Source organism: Bufo bufo, chromosome 1 (assembly GCF_905171765.1).
Source record: "Bufo bufo chromosome 1, aBufBuf1.1, whole genome shotgun sequence".
Lineage (NCBI taxonomy): Eukaryota > Metazoa > Chordata > Amphibia > Anura > Bufonidae > Bufo > Bufo bufo.
Genome location: NC_053389.1, coordinates 296,556,212 through 296,572,422, shown reverse-complemented (window position 1 = coordinate 296,572,422; position 16,211 = coordinate 296,556,212). Strand labels below are relative to the sequence as shown.

The window sequence follows — 16,211 nt, the reverse complement described above, 5'->3', positions numbered from 1 at the left end:
TAGGCCTGAATTAAAGTTTTCTTTTCACAAAATAGCTGTGTTTCAAATGCCTAAATCAAACCCCTGTATGTAGAGCGTGTATCTCACACGGCCTGAACCAGTGTTGGCCTGAATTAAATATTTCTTTGCCCAAAATGGCTGTATTTCAAAAGCCTAAATCAAACCCCTGTATGTAGAGGGTGTATCTCACACGGCCTGAACCAGTGTAGGCCTGAATTCTATATTGGTGCACCAAATGGCTGTATTTCAAATGCCTAAATCAAACCCCTGTATGTAGACGGTGTATCTCACATGGTCTGAACCAGTGTAGGCTTAAATTAAATATTTATTTGCCCAAAATGGCTGTATTTCAAATGGCTGTATTTCAAATACCTGAATCAAACCCCTGTATGTAGAGGGTGTATCTCACACTGTCTAAACCAGTGTAGGCCTGAATTCAATATTGGTGAACCAAATGGCTGTATTTCAAATGCCTGAATCAAACCCCTGTATGTAGAGGGTGTATCTCACACTGTCTGAACCAGTGTAGGCCTGAATTAAATATTTCTTTGCCCAAAATGGCTGTATTTTAAATACCTGTATTTCATATGGCTGTATTTCAAATGCCTGAATCAAACCCCTGTATGTAGAGGGCGTATATCACACGGCCTGAACCAGTGTAGGCCTGAATTAAAGATTTCTTTACACAAAATGGCTGTATTTCAAATGCCTGAATCAAACCCCTGTATGTAGAGGGTGTATCTCACACGGCCTGAACCAGTGTAGGCCCGAATTAAATATTTATTTTTAAAAAAAGGCTGTATTTCAAATGCCTGAATCAAATCCCTGTATGTAGAGGGTATATCTCACACGGCCTGAACCAGTGTAGGCCTGAATTCAATATTGGTGCACCAAATGGCTGTATTTCAAATGCCTGAATCAAACCCCTGTATGTAGACAGTGTATCTCACATGGTCTGAACCAGTGTAGGCTTAAATTAAATATTTATTTGCCCAAAATGGCTGTATTTCGAATGGCTGTATTTCAAATACCTGAATCAAACCCCTGTATGTAGAGGGTGTATCTCACACGGCCTGAACCAGTGTAGGCCCGAATTAAATATTTATTTTTAAAAAAAGGCTGTATTTCAAATGCCTGAATCAAATCCCTGTATGTAGAGGGTATATCTCACACGGCCTGAACCAGTGTAGGCCTGAATTCAATATTGGTGCACCAAATGGCTGTATTTCAAATGCCTGAATCAAACCCCTGTATGTAGACAGTGTATCTCACATGGTCTGAACCAGTGTAGGCTTAAATTAAATATTTATTTGCCCAAAATGGCTGTATTTCGAATGGCTGTATTTCAAATACCTGAATCAAACCCCTGTATGTAGAGGGTGTATCCCACACTGTCTCAACCAGTGTAGGCCTGAATTAAAGATTGGTGCACCAAATGGCTGTATTTCAAATGCCTGAATTAAATTCCTGTATGTAGAGGGTGTATCTCACACTGTCTGAACCAGTGTACGCCTGAATTAAATATTTCTTTGCCCAAAATGGCTGTATTTTAAATACCTGTATTTCATATGGCTGTAGTTCAAATGCCTGAATCAAACCCCTGTATGTAGAGGGTGTATCTCACATGGCCTGAACCAGTGTAGGCCTGAATTAAAGATTTCTTTACACAAAAATGGCTGTATTTCAAATGCCTGAATCAAACCCCTGTATGTAGAGGGTGTATCTCACACGGCCTGAACCAGTGTAGGCCTGAATTAAATATTTATTTTTACAAAAAGGCTGTATTTCAAATGCCTGAATCAAATCCCTGTATGTAGAGGGTGTATCTCACACGGGCTGAACCAGTGTAGGCCTAAATTCAATATTGGTGCACCAAATGGCTGTATTTCAAATGCCTGAATCAAACCCCTGTATGTAGACGGTGTATCTCACATGGTCTGAACCAGTGTAGGCCTAAATTAAATATTTCTTTGCCCAAAATGGCTGTATTTCAAATGGCTGTATTTCAAATGCTTGAATCAAACCCCTGTATGTAGAGGGTGTATCTCACACTGTCTCAACCAGTGTAGGCCTGAATTAAAGATTGGTGCACCAAATGGCTGTATTTCAAATGCCTGAATCAAACCCCTGTATGTAGAGGGTGTATCTCACACTGTCTGAACCAGTGTACGCCTGAATTAAATATTTATTTGCCCAAAATGGCTGTATTTTAAATACCTATATTTCATATGGCTATATTTCAAATGCCTGAATCATACCCCTGTATGTAGAGGGTGTATCTCACACGGCCTGAACAAGTGTAGGCCTGAATTAAAGATTTCTTTACACAAAAATGGCTGTATTACAAATGCCTGAATCAAACCCATGTATGTAGAGGGTGTATCTCACACGGCCTGAACCAGTGTAGGCCTGAATTAAATATTTATTTTTACAAAAAGGCTGTATTTCAAATGCCTGAATCAAATCCCTGTTTGTAGACGGTGTATCTCACATGGTCTGAACCAGTATAGGCTTAAATTAAATATTTATTTGCCCAAAATGGCTGTATTTCAAATGGCTGTATTTCAAATACCTGAATCAAACCCCTGTATGTAGAGGGTGTATCTCACACTATCTAAACCAGTGTAGGCCTGAATTCAATATTGTGGAACCAAATGGCTGTATTTCAAATGCCTGAATCAAACCCCTTTATGTAGAGGGTGTATCTCACACGGTCTGAACCAGTGTAGGCCTAAATTAAATATTTCTTTGCCCAAAATGGCTGTATTTCAAATGGCTGTATTTCAAATGCTTGAATCAAACTCCTGTATGTAGAGGGTGTATCTCACACTGTCTCAACCAGTGTAGGCCTGAATTAAAGATTGGTGCACCAAATGGCTGTATTTCAAATGCCTGAATCAAACCCCTGTATGTAGAGGGTGTATCTCACACTGTCTAAACCAGTGTACGCCTGAATTAAATATTTCTTTGCCCAAAATGGCTGTATTTTAAATACCTGTATTTCATATGGCTGTATTTCAAATGCCTGAATCAAACCCCTGTATGTTTGAGGGTGTATCTAACATGGTCTGAACCAGTGTAGGCCTGAATTAAAGATTTCTTTGCACCATATGGCTGTATTTCAAATGCCTGAATCAAACCCCTGTATACAGAGGGTGTATCTCACACTGTCTGAACCAGTGTAGGCCTGAATTCAATATTGGTGAACCAAATGGCTGTATTTCAAATGCCTGAATCAAACCTCTGTATGTAGAGGGTGTATCTCACACGGTCTGAACCAGTGTAGGCCTGAATTAAATATTTCTTTGCCCAAAATGGCTGTATTTCAAATGGCTGTATTTCAAATGCCTGAATCAAACCCCTGTATTTAGAGTGTGTATCTCACACGCCCTGAACCAGTGTTGGCCTGAATTAAAGATTTCTTTCACAAAATGGCAGTATTTAAAATGCCTGAATCAAACCCCTGTATGTAGAGGGTGTATCTCACATGGTATGAACCAGTGTAGGCTTAAATTTAATATTGGTGCACCAAATGGCTTTTTTCACATGCATAAATCTAACCCCTGTATATAGATGGTGTATCTCACACTGTGTGAACCAGTGTAGGCCTGAATTCAATATTGGTGAACCTAATGGCTGTATTTCAAATGCCTGAATCAAACCTCTGTATGTAGAGGGTGTATCTCATACTGTCTGAACCAGTGTAGGCCTGTATTAAATATTTATTTGCCCAAATGGCTGTATTTCAAATGGCTGAATTTCTAATGTCTGAATCAAACCTCTGTATATAGAGGGTGTATCTCACACTGTCTGAACCGGTGTAGGCCTGAATTCAATATTGGTGCACCAAATGGCTGTATTTCAAATGCCTGAATTAAACCCCTGTATGTAGAGGGTGTATCTCACACGGCCTGAACCAGTGTAGGCCTGAATTAAAGATTTATTTGCCCAAAATGGCTGTATTTTAAATGCCTGAATCAAATCCCTGTATGTAGAGGGTGTATCTCACACGGCCTGAACCAGTGTAGGCCCTAATTAAAGATTACTTTGAACAAAATTGCTGTATTTTAAATGCCTGAATCAAACCCCTGTATGTAGAGGGTGTATCTCACACTGTCTGTACCAGTGTAGGCCTAAATTCAATCTTTGTTCACCAAATGGCTGTATTTCAAATGCCTGAATTAAACCCCTGTATGTAGAGGGTGTATCTCACACGGTATGAACCATTGTAGGCCTGAATTAAAGATTTCTTATCACAAAATCATTGTATTTCATATGCCTGAATCAAACCCCTTTATGTAGAGGGTGTATCTCACATGGCCTGAACCAGTGTAGGCCTGAATTCAATATTGGTGCACCAAATGGCTGTATTTCAAATGCCTGAATCAAACCCCTATATGTAGAGGGTGTATCTCACACGGCCTGAACCAATGTATGCCTGAATTAAAGATTTTTTTGCCCAAAATGGCTGTATTTCGAAAGCCTGAATCAAACTCCTGTATGTAGAGGGTGTATCTCACACGGCCGGAATCAGTGTAAGCCTAATTTCAATATTGGTGCACCAAATGGCTGTATTTCAAATGCCTGAATTAAACTCCTGTATGTAGAGGGTGTATCTCACACGGTCTGAACCAGTGTAGGCCTGAATTAAATATTTCTTTGCCCAAAATGGCTGTATTTCAAATGGCTGTATTTCAAATGCCTGAATCAATCCTCTGTATGTAGAGGGTGTATCTCACACGGCCTGAACCAGTGTTGGCCTGAATTAAAGATTTCTTTCACAAAATGGCAGTATTTCAAATGCCTGAATCAAACCCCTGTATGTAGAGGTTGTATCTCACACGGTCTGAACCAGTGTAGACCTGAATTAAATTTTTCTTTGCCCAAAATGGCTGTATTTTAAATACCTGAATCAAACCCCTGTATGTAGAGGGTGTATCTCACACGGTCTGAACCAGTGTAGGCCTGAATTAAATATTTCATTGCCCAAAATGGCTGTATTTCAAATGGTTCTATTTCAAATGCCTGAATCAAACCCCTGTATGTAGAGGGTGTATCTCACAGTGTCTGAACCAGTGTAGGCCTGAATTCAATATTGGTGTACCAAATGGCTGTATTTCAAATTCCTGAATCAAACCCCTGTATGTAGAGGTTGTATCTCACACGGCCTGAACCAGTGTAGGCCTGAATTCAATATTGGTGCATGTTAAGGGGGCATATTAATCATCAATATTTATGCAAATATCGATAATTAATATTCATAAATGGGAGGAGCCGTCTATTGATGACTCCGCCCATTTATACCTAAATAAACATAAAACACTACTGATTACCTCTGATTGCCTATACACTACACTGAACTACACTACGTGCGACTTACTATCACTATACTACGGCGGCGACTAGTAAAAACACCATACACTGTATTATGAACAATAAGGAATATTTATTACACAATACAATTATACAAGTCTAACAATATGCTATATCTATATATATTCATAGATCAATGGATATGAATATATATACATACAGAAGTACACACCGCAGTATAGAAATGGTACTACAATAAACACAATACAAGCCTAACTACTCTACACAGCACAATCCCAAATTCCACCCCACACACTATCTATATAATACAATAATACATTCGTATCCACACAAATATCAGTAACACACCCGCCTGACTAATCACTGTCCCTATGGGGTACAAGGAGTTAAACACAATGGTGGCTATGCAGGGGTTATTACCTGCAGGCCAAGGGACACAGGGTTATGAGTTAACAGGACAGTGGTAGCAGGGATCAGGCATTGAAGAGGTTAATGGTCAGGACTCTGCAGGGACAGGGCAATGCAGAGGTTAATGTTCTGCAGGGATTTATTCACCCACTATATGTAGTCTAATATTTGCTTATAATTATATATATCTATATCAATGGAATAGATATATATATTTATAGCAGCACACAACAATATAAGTAACAATACACTATTTCAGTACTAACTACACTAACACATTCCCCAGTCCTCCCCAACATCTACCTACAATTGTACTAAACAGGGGATATGAGGGATCTACAATCCTGGGGGAACACAGGGGATATATGATTATAGGGGGACTCAGGGCAGGAGAGGTTAAGGGTAACCAAGGGTTACACAGCAGGGAGTGGGGGTAATCAGGGGTACTAATAGGGCCACAGGATCAGGGGTACAACAGGGGATACAATAAGGCAAGGGTTTGGGGGATCACAGGATCAGGGGTACAAACAAGGATACAATAAGGCAAGGGTTTGGGGGATCAGGGTGTCCAGTAACACGGAATCAGGGCCCAGGGTACACATCAGGGAAATATAGGGGTTACAGGACCAGGGGTGATACTTAGGCCTTATCCAGGTGGTCATCATGGAGCTCCACTCTCCCATGCGTCTCTGAATCTAGTCTGGTTGCAAGAGAGGGCACCTCTGTCCGGTTCGGGGTTTTATAGCCCAAAAGCAACCCCCTCCTCCTTCCTCAGGCATGTGACATCATAGTGTGCCTTAGTCCCCCCTCCTAGTCCCAAAAATGCTGGGAGTAATGGGCATGGCCATGGGGCAGAGGTGTGGAAAAACAGGTCCCCCTTTGATGTCTCTGATTAGAAGGTCCCCTCACAACGGTGCCACAGAGTCTGATTGCTTTGGGCCTGAACAAAAGGGGACTAGATGCTAATCAGCTGTTATCCTACAGGCTATCAGCACAAGTTTTTCTCTAAACAACTCTGTTGATAACAGTTGGAATTGCATATATGCATATATATATCCACAGATGCTTGGGGGCTCATCTATAAACACATACAAAACCGGGGGTACGAATGGGCAGCAATAAGCCCACATACATACTGTCATGCTGACATAAGTGTATATACATAGACACGTGTGCAAATACATACACACATATCTATATATACACACACCCTCGCATATATCTGGGGCATCACATACAGGGGACATATATAAGGGGGCACATATATATACTAATATAAGGGGGATTATAAGGGGGCACAGCTTCCAGGGACCACATATTTCCCACAGGGGCCACCATGAGCCCCTGGGGATCACCATGGGCATCACCCCATGATGCGGTGGTTAATGTATGCATATATATACCATACATGCTCGCACGTGTTTGCAGGCATGCATGGATATATATGCACACGTCTCAACCGTTCCTCAACAGTGCACCAAATGTCTGTATTTCAAATGCCTGAATCAAACCCCTGTATGTAGACGGTGTATCTCACATGGTCTGAACCAGTGTAGGCTTAAATTAAATATTTATTTGCCCAAAATGGCTGTATTTTAAATGGCTGTATTTCAAATACCTGAATCAAACCCCTGTATGTAGAGGGTGTATCTCACACTGTCTAAACCAGTGTAGGCCTGAATTTAATATTGGTAAACCAAATGGCTGTATTTCAAATGCCTGAATCAAACCCCTGTATGTAGAGGGTGTATCTCACACGGTCTGAACCAGTGTAGGCCTAAATTAAATATTTCTTTGCCCAAAATGGCTGTATTTCAAATGGCTGTATTTCAAATGTTTGAATCAAACCCCTGTATGTAGAGGGTGTATCTCACACTGTCTCAACCAGTGTAGGCCTGAATTAAAGATTGGTGCACCAAATGGCTGTATTTCAAATGCCTGAATCAAACCCCTGTATGTAGAGGGTGTATCTCACACTGTCTGAACCAGTGTAGGCCTGAATTAAATATTTCTTTGCCCAAAATGGCTGTATTTTAAATACCTGTATTTCATATGGCTGTATTTCAAATGCCTGAATCAAACCCCTGTATGTAGAGGGTGTATCTCACACAGCCTGAACCAGTGTAGGCCTGAATTAAAGATTTCTTTACACAAAATGGCTGTATTTCAAATGCCTGAATCAAACCCCTGTATGTAGAGGGTGTATCTAACATGGTATGAACCAGTGTAGGCCTGAATTAAATATTTATTTGCACAAAATGGCTGTATTTCAAATGGCTGTATTTCAAATGCCTGAATCAAACCTCTGTATGTAGAGGGTGTATCTCACACGGTCTGAACCAGTGTAGGCCTGAATTAAATATTTCTTTGCCCAAAATGGCTGTATTTCAAATGGCTGTATTTCAAATGCCTGAATCAAACCCCTGTATTTAGAGTGTGTATCTCACATGGCCTGAACCAGTGTAGGCCTGAATTAAAGATTACTCTTCACAAAATAGCTGTATTTCAAATGGCTGTATTTCAAATGCCTGAATCAAACCCCTGTATGTAGAGGGTGTATCGGACACAGCCTGAATCAGTGTAGGCCTGAATTAAATATTTCTTTGCACAAAATGGCTGTATTACAAAATCTTTAATTGCGGCCTAGTCTGGATCTGTACGTGTGAGATACACCCTTTACATACTGTCATTCTTTTCTGCTATTAATTAAACACCCATTTAGGGCAAGATCCAAATAAGGGACGTGGGCCAGGTCGTTGTGCTGCTGGTGGAGCTCCTGTTGCAGGAAGAGGACGTGGTCGATCTGTGCCAGCTACACGCACAAGTGAAGCCCCGTCCTCAGGTGCGAGTATGCGACAGAACCTGCAGCGGTATTTGGTCGGGCCTAATGCGGCTCTACGAATGGTGAGGCCAGAACAAGTACAGGCGAAAGTAGATTGGGTTGCTGACAGTGCTTCCAGTTCCTTCACATTGTCTCCCACCCAGTCTCTTGCTGAAAGATCAGAATTGGCACCTGCAGCCGATCTCCATCAGTCTTTCACCTCACCCCCTTGCAAATCAGCCAAGCAGTCTGAGCCCCAAGTCATGCAGCAGTCTCTACTGCTTTTTGATGACTCTGTTAGCAGGGTTTCCCAGGGCCATCCACCTAGCCCTGCTCCAGAAGTGGAAGAGATTGAGTGCATCGATGCCCAACCACTTATGTTTCAAGATGAGTACATGGGAGGACCATCGCAGCACGTCTTGGATGATGACGAAACACAGGTGCCAACTGCTGGGGCTTTCGAAAGTACAGACTGACAAGGAGGGAAGGGGTGAAGACTGGGTGGAAGATGATTTTTGGGTGTATAGTATCACTGCTATACCTAGTAGACAGAAAAATCACTAATTTGTCTGTTACATTTTCAGGTGAAATTCACCAATATTTTGGTGTAATATACCTCTCCTCTACTTAGTTGACAGCTTAATAATTTTCACAAATTTTTCGTTTACATCTTCCGGGGACATTAAACAATTTTTTTATGTCATAGACCCCTGCTCTACCAAGTAGACAGGTTAATACATTTCACTAATTTTTCTGTTACATTCTTAGGTTGACATTTTACAATTTTGGACATGAATAAACCCCTGCTCTGCATAGGTGCATTTCAGAAATTCTTCTTTAATATATGCGCGCCACCTCCTTTCATTCAATGCTTAACCCTTTAAGGACACATGACGTACCGGTACGTCATGTTTCCCGAGTCCTTAAGGACACATGACGTACCGGTACGTCATGTGTTGTTCCGATCACCACCGTCCGTACGGACCGCTGTATGGAAGAGCAGATGTTAACAGTCAGGGAGCTCCCTCCCTCTCCCATCGGGGGGCTGCTGTGCCTTTGTAGCCCCCAGACAGGATGGGGTCACAGAGGGAGGGAGCCCCCCTCCTTCCCCTTCCCCGTCTGCTCAGTTGTGGCAGACGGGGAAGGTTCCCATGGCAACAGGCCGCCTTCTCAGGCATCCTGCTGTCCATGGTGCTGAACAGATCTGAGCTAAAGGCATAGATCTGTTCAGACAAAGTGTAAGTAAAATACAGTACAATACACTATATAGTGTACTGTACTGTATTATACAGACATCAGACCCACTGGATCTTCAAGAACCAAGTGGGTCTGGGTCAAAAAAAAGTGAAAAAAAAGTGAAAAAAGTAAAGAGAAAAAAAAAAACACATTTATCACTGAATAAAAAAAACAAACACTACACATATTAGGTATCGCCGCGCCCGTAACGACCTGATCTAGAAAACAGTCATGTTACTTTCCCCGCACGGTGAACGCCATAAAAATAAAAAAATAAAAACCATGAGGAAATTGAAATTTTGCCCACCTTACTTCCCCAAAAAGGTAATAAGAATGATCAAAAAAGTCGCATGTACGCCAAAATAGTACCAATCAAACCGTCATCTCATCCTGCAAAAATCATACCCTACCCAAGATAATCGCCCAAAAACTGAAAAAACTATGGCTCTCTATGGAAACTATGGCTGACTATGGAAACACTAAAACATTATTTTTTTTGTTTCAAAAATGAAATCATTGTGTAAAACTTACATAAATAAAAAAAATTGTATACATATTAGGTATCGCCGCGTCAGTATCGACCGGCTCTATAAAAATATCACATGACCTAACCTCTCAGGTGACCACTGTAAAAAATAAAATAAAAACAGTGTAAAAAAAGCCATTTTTTGTCATCTTACGTCACAAAAAGTGTAATAGCAAGCGATCAAAAAGTCATATGCACCTTAAAATAGTGCCAATCAAACCGTCATCTCATCCCACAAAAAATGAGACCCTACCTAAGATAATCGCCCAAAAACTGAAAAAACTATGGCTCTCAGAATATGGAGACACTAAAACATGATTTTTTTTGTTTCGAAAATGAAATCATTGAGTAAAAAAAATTGTCTACATATTAGATATCGCCGCGTCCGTGACAACCAGCTCTATAAAAATACCACATGATCTAACCTGTCAGATGAATTTTGTAAATAACAAAAAAAAAAAACTGTGCCAAAAAAGCTATTTCTTGTTACCTTGCCACACAAAAAGTGTAATATAGAGCAACCAAAAATCATATGTACCCTAAACTAATACCAAGAAAACTGCCCATCTATCCCGTAGTTTCTAAAATGGGGTCAATTTTTTGGAGTTTCTACTCTAGGGGTGCATCAAGGGGGCTTCAAATGGGACATGGTGTCAAAAAAACCAGTCCAGCAAAATCTGCCTTCCAAAAACCGTATGGCATTCCTTTCCTTCTGTGCCCTGCCGTGTGCCTACACAGTAGTTTACGACCACATATGGGGTGTTTCTGTAAACTACAGAATCAGGGCCATAATTATTGAGTTTTGTTTGGCTGTTAACCCTTGCTTTGTAACTGGAAAAAAAATATTAAAATGGAAAATCTGCCCAAAAAGTTAAATTTTGAAATTGTATCTCTATTTTCCATTAAATCTTGTGCAACACCTAAAGGGTTAACAAAGTTTGTAAAATCAGTTTTGAATACCTTAAGGGGTGTAGTTTCTTAGATTGGGTCACTTTTATGGAGTTTCTACTCTAGGGGTGCATCAAATGGGACATGGTGTCAAAAAAAACAGTCCAGCAAAATCTGCCTTCCAAAAACCATACGGCGCACCTTTCCCTCTATGCCCTACTGTGTGCCCGTATAGTAGTTTACCGCAACATATGGGGTGTTTCTGCAAACTACAGAATCAGGGCAATAAATATAGCATTTTGTTTGGCTGTTAACCCTTGCTTTATTACTGGAAAAAATTGATTAAAATGGAAAATTTGCCAAAAAATCTAAATTCTGAAATGTTATCACCATTTGCCATTAACTCTTGTGGAACACCTAAAGGGTTAACGACGTTTGTAAAATCAGTTTTGAATACCTTGAGGGGTGTAGTTTCTAGAATGGGGTCATTTTGGGTGGTATCTATTATGTAAGCCTCACAAAGTGACTTTAGACCTGAACTGGTCCCTAAAAAGTGGGTTTTTGAAAATTTCTGAAAAATTTCAAGATTTTCTTCTAAACTTCTAAGCATTGTAACATCTTCCAAAAATAAAATATCATTCCCAAATTGATCCAAACATGAAGTAGACATATGGGGAATGTAAAGTAATAACTATTTTTGTAGGTATTACTATGTATTATAGAAGTAGAGAAATTGAAACTTGGAAATTTGCAATTTTTTGGTAAATTTAGTATTTTGTAATAAATAAAAATTATTATTTTTTACTTCATTTTACCAGTGTCATGAAGTACAATATGTGACGAAAAAACAATCTCAGAATGGCCTAGATAAGTCAAAGTGTTTTAAAGCTATCACCACTTAAAGTGACACTGGTCAGATTTGCAAAAAATGGCCTGGTCCTTAACCACCTCCCGTCCGCCCATAGGATATAAACATCCGGGAGGTGGATCTCTATTTCTGAATGGACGTTCCAGAACGTCCGTTCAGAAACTGCAGCTGCACGCTAATCGTGCAGCTGCTGATCGGGTTGTCCGCTGTCAGTGACAGCAGGGCAACCCAGAGAGAAGGCAGGGACAGTGCCCAGGTGTCCCTGCCTTCTGGATCGCTGCATACACAGCGCTCACCGAGCGCTGTGTATACAGAGCAGGAAGCGATATGCGCTTCCTCTTCCGGCCCGGCAGTCATGTGACCGCCGGGACCAGAGAGTGCAGGAGCTGTGTGAGGTCTTTCAGAGACCTCGATCAGCCCTGCACTGAGGCTGTACAGCACAGTATTATGCTGTACAGCCTCTCTGGGGGCTGCATTTCTCCTGTAACTGGGGCTACTATGTCAGCCCCAGTTACAGGAGAAATCAACAGTGAAAAAAAAAGAAAAAGTGAAGTAAATGTCCCCCAGAGGTCTTGTATGACCTTATGGTGGACGAAAAGTGTAAAATAAAAAATTAAAAATAAAGTGTTGAAAAAATAAAATAAAAAAAAGGTTTCACATGTAAAAAAAAAAATTCCCCAAGTAAGGAATAAAAAAAAAATGTTAAAAATAGAAAAAATATTATAAAATAGACATATTTGGTATTGCCGCGTCCATAAAAACCAGCTCTATAAAATATCACATGACCTAACCCCTCGCGTGAACACCGTAAAAAAAAAAAAAAACGGTGTCAAAACGAGCAATTTTTGTCACCTTACATCACAAAAAGTGCAACACCAAGTGATCAAAAATGCGTATGTCCCACAAAAGGGTACCAATAAAACCATCACCTCATCCCGCAAAAAATGAGCCCCTACATAAGAAAATCTCTCAAAAAATAAAAAAACTATAGCTCTTAGAACATGGAGACACTAAAACATCATTTTTTTGGTTTAAAAAATGCTATTATTGTGTTAAAGTGAAACAAATAAAAAAAGTATACATATTAGGTATTGCCGCGTCCGTAAAAATCAGCTCTATAAAAATATCACATGACCTAACCCCTTGGCTGAACACCGTAAAAAAAAAAAAAAACTGTGTCAAAACAAGCAATTTTTGTCACCTTACATCACAAAAAGTGCAACACCAAGTGATCAAAAACGCGTATGTCCCACAAAATTGTACCAATAAAACCGTCACCTCATCCCGCAAAAAATGAGCCCCTACATAAGAAAATCTCTCAAAAAATAAAAAAAACTATAGCTATCAGAAAATGGACACATAAAAACATAATTTTTTTTTTCAAAAATGCTATTATTGTGTAAAACTTTAATAAATAAGAAAAAGTATACATATTAGGTATCGCCACGTCCGTAACAATCTGCTCTATAAAAATGTCACTTGACTGAACCCCTCAGGTGAACGCTGTAAAAATAAATAAAAAGAAACTGTGCTAAAACAACCAATTTTTTGGTCACCTTGCTTGATCAAAAAATCATATGTACCGAAAAATAGTAGCAATTAAACTGGCACCTTATCCCCTAGTTTCCAAAATGGGATCACTTCTTGGGAGTTTCTACTGTAAGGGTGCATCAGGGGGCTTCAAATGGGACATGGCATCTAAAAACCATGTGGAGTTCCTTTTCTTCTGCGCCCTGCCGTGTGCCCATACAGCAGTTTATGACCACATGTGGGGTGTTTCTGTAAACTGCAGAATCTGGGTAATAAATATTAAGTTTTGTTTGGCTGTTAACCATGGATTTGTTAAAGAAAAAATTGGAATAAAATGGAAAATCTGCCAATAAAGTGAAATTTAAAAATTTGATCTCTTGTGGAACGCCTAAAGGGTTAACAAAGTTTGTAAAATCGGTTTTAAGTAACTTGAGGGGTGTAGTTTCTTCAATGGGGTCATTTATGGGGGTATCCACTATGTAGGCCCCACAAAGTGACTTCAGAATTGAACTGGTCCTTAAAAAGTGGGTTTTGGCAATTTTCTTAAAAATTTGAAGAATTGCTTCTAAACTTCTAAGCCTTCTAACGTCCTAAAAAAAATAAAATGACATTTCCAAAATGATGCCAACATAAAGTAGACATATGGGGAACGTTAAGTAATAAATATTTTATGAGGTATCACTTTCTGTTTTAAAAGCAGAGAAATTGAAATTTAGAAAATTGCAAATTTTTCAAAATTTTTGGTAAATTTGGGATTTTTTCATAAATAAAGGTGAAATATATTGACTCAAATTTATGACTATCATGAAGTACAATGTGTCACGAGAAAACAATCTCTGAATGACTTGGATAAGTAAAGGCGTTCCAAAGTTATTACCACATAAAGTGAGATATGTCAGTTTTGCAAAATTAGGCCTGGTCAGGAAGGGGGCAAATGGCCCAGATGGCAAGTAGTTAAGGTGAAATAAGGCTGTGTCCTTAAGGGGTTAAACTTTAACAAGTTGTCCCACATTTGCACTTCAATAATTTGTCCCACATTTGCACTTCAATAATTGTTCCCACATTTGCGCTTTAACAATTTGTCCCACATGTGCGCTTTAATAATTTGTCCCACATTTGCGCTTCAATAATTTGTCCCACATTTGCACTTCAATAATTTGTTCCACATTTGCGCTTCAATAACTTTTCCCATATTTACGCTCGATGAAAAAAAAAATGTAATCCATTTATCTCCCTTGGATGTGGTCTCTCTTTCTCGCGCTCCCTCTCCGGCGTGGAACCCTGATTCGCCGATAACCGTGATCAACATGGTAGGCTCAGAAAAGAGCATCGAAAGTTGATAGAGAAGATATCCAAATGGATCGTGGACGTCACTGGGGCATGCGATCAGGCAGAAGTTATCTAGAGTCAACAAAGCGGCAGCAGGGCCTCTTCTGGCTAATGTTTCCAAATCCAAAATACCAGAGTGACAGTCCCTATAATTTTGTATTAATCATTCCAATAACAGGGCATCTTTAGAGTACTGTATTGTTATTTATCGTCACTACCTCCCCGAGTCGGGAGTGGGTAATTGCTGCGCCCCCCCCCCGCCATCCTTTCCTTCAATTCTTCCTATTTATAAGCTTCTCCCACATTTTTGCTCGATCAAAATTTAATTTCATGTATTGATCTCCCTTAGATGTGGTCTCTCTTTCTCACGCTCCCTCTCCGGGGTGGAACCCTCATTCGCCGCTAACCGTGATCAACATGGTAGGCGCAGAAAAGAACATCGAAAGTTGATAGAGCAGATATCCAATTGGATTGTGAACATCACGGGGACGTGCGACATGGTGGGGCAGTATGTTTGCACACGCCTACACGAACTGACTGATGGGTCTGCCCCCTTCAACTTCTGGGTCTCCAAATTGGGCACATGGCCTGAGCTTTCCCTTTACGCCTTGGAGGTGCTGGCCTGCCCTGCAGCCAGTGTATTGTCTGAACGTGTGTTTAGCACGACTGGAGGGGCGTTATCACAGGTTATATTTCCCAATGTTTTGTGGTGTACCCGAATTTAAAAAAATAAAAATAAATGTAATACCAAAAAGCAGTGTAGGCTACCTCCGCCAGCGCCACTTCCACCTACACCGCCACACCCAGCGCCTCCTCAACCTCCTACTCCATATGGACCTCATCCTCTTAGATCAAGATGATTTGTTTACATTTTTATGTATTTTATGTTATTTGAAGTCATTTCCCTATCCACTTTTGTTTGCAGAGCACTTTCCATGCTCTTAAACACATTTTGCTGGCATTTGCAGCCCTCTAGCCCTTTTCATGACATTTTAGTGCTCAAAAGTTCGGGTCCCCATTGACTTCAATGGGGTTCTGGTTCGGGGTCAAGTTCGGGTCCCGAACTCAAACTTTTTTGTGAAGTTCAGCCGAACCCGAACATGCAGGTCTCCGCTCAACTCTATTTGTTATGTCATTTTTAGTGTACAGTGAATGTCGTAAAAACAAAATAAAAAAATCTTGGGGTAACTGCCATATACCTCATACGGTTGTGTGAACAAAAATTATGTATCTTGGAAAGCAGGGAAGGAAACCTAAAAGGAAAAAACAAT

At 40.2% G+C, this 16,211-nt stretch overlaps 1 protein-coding gene across 1 annotated transcript in view; it reads left to right on the top strand.

Annotated features, from left to right (window-relative positions):
- LOC121005804 (E3 ubiquitin-protein ligase RNF213-like) overlaps window positions 1-16,211 on the top strand; it is a 407,639-nt gene that overhangs the window by 148,520 nt on the left and 242,908 nt on the right. The window lies entirely within an intron of this gene.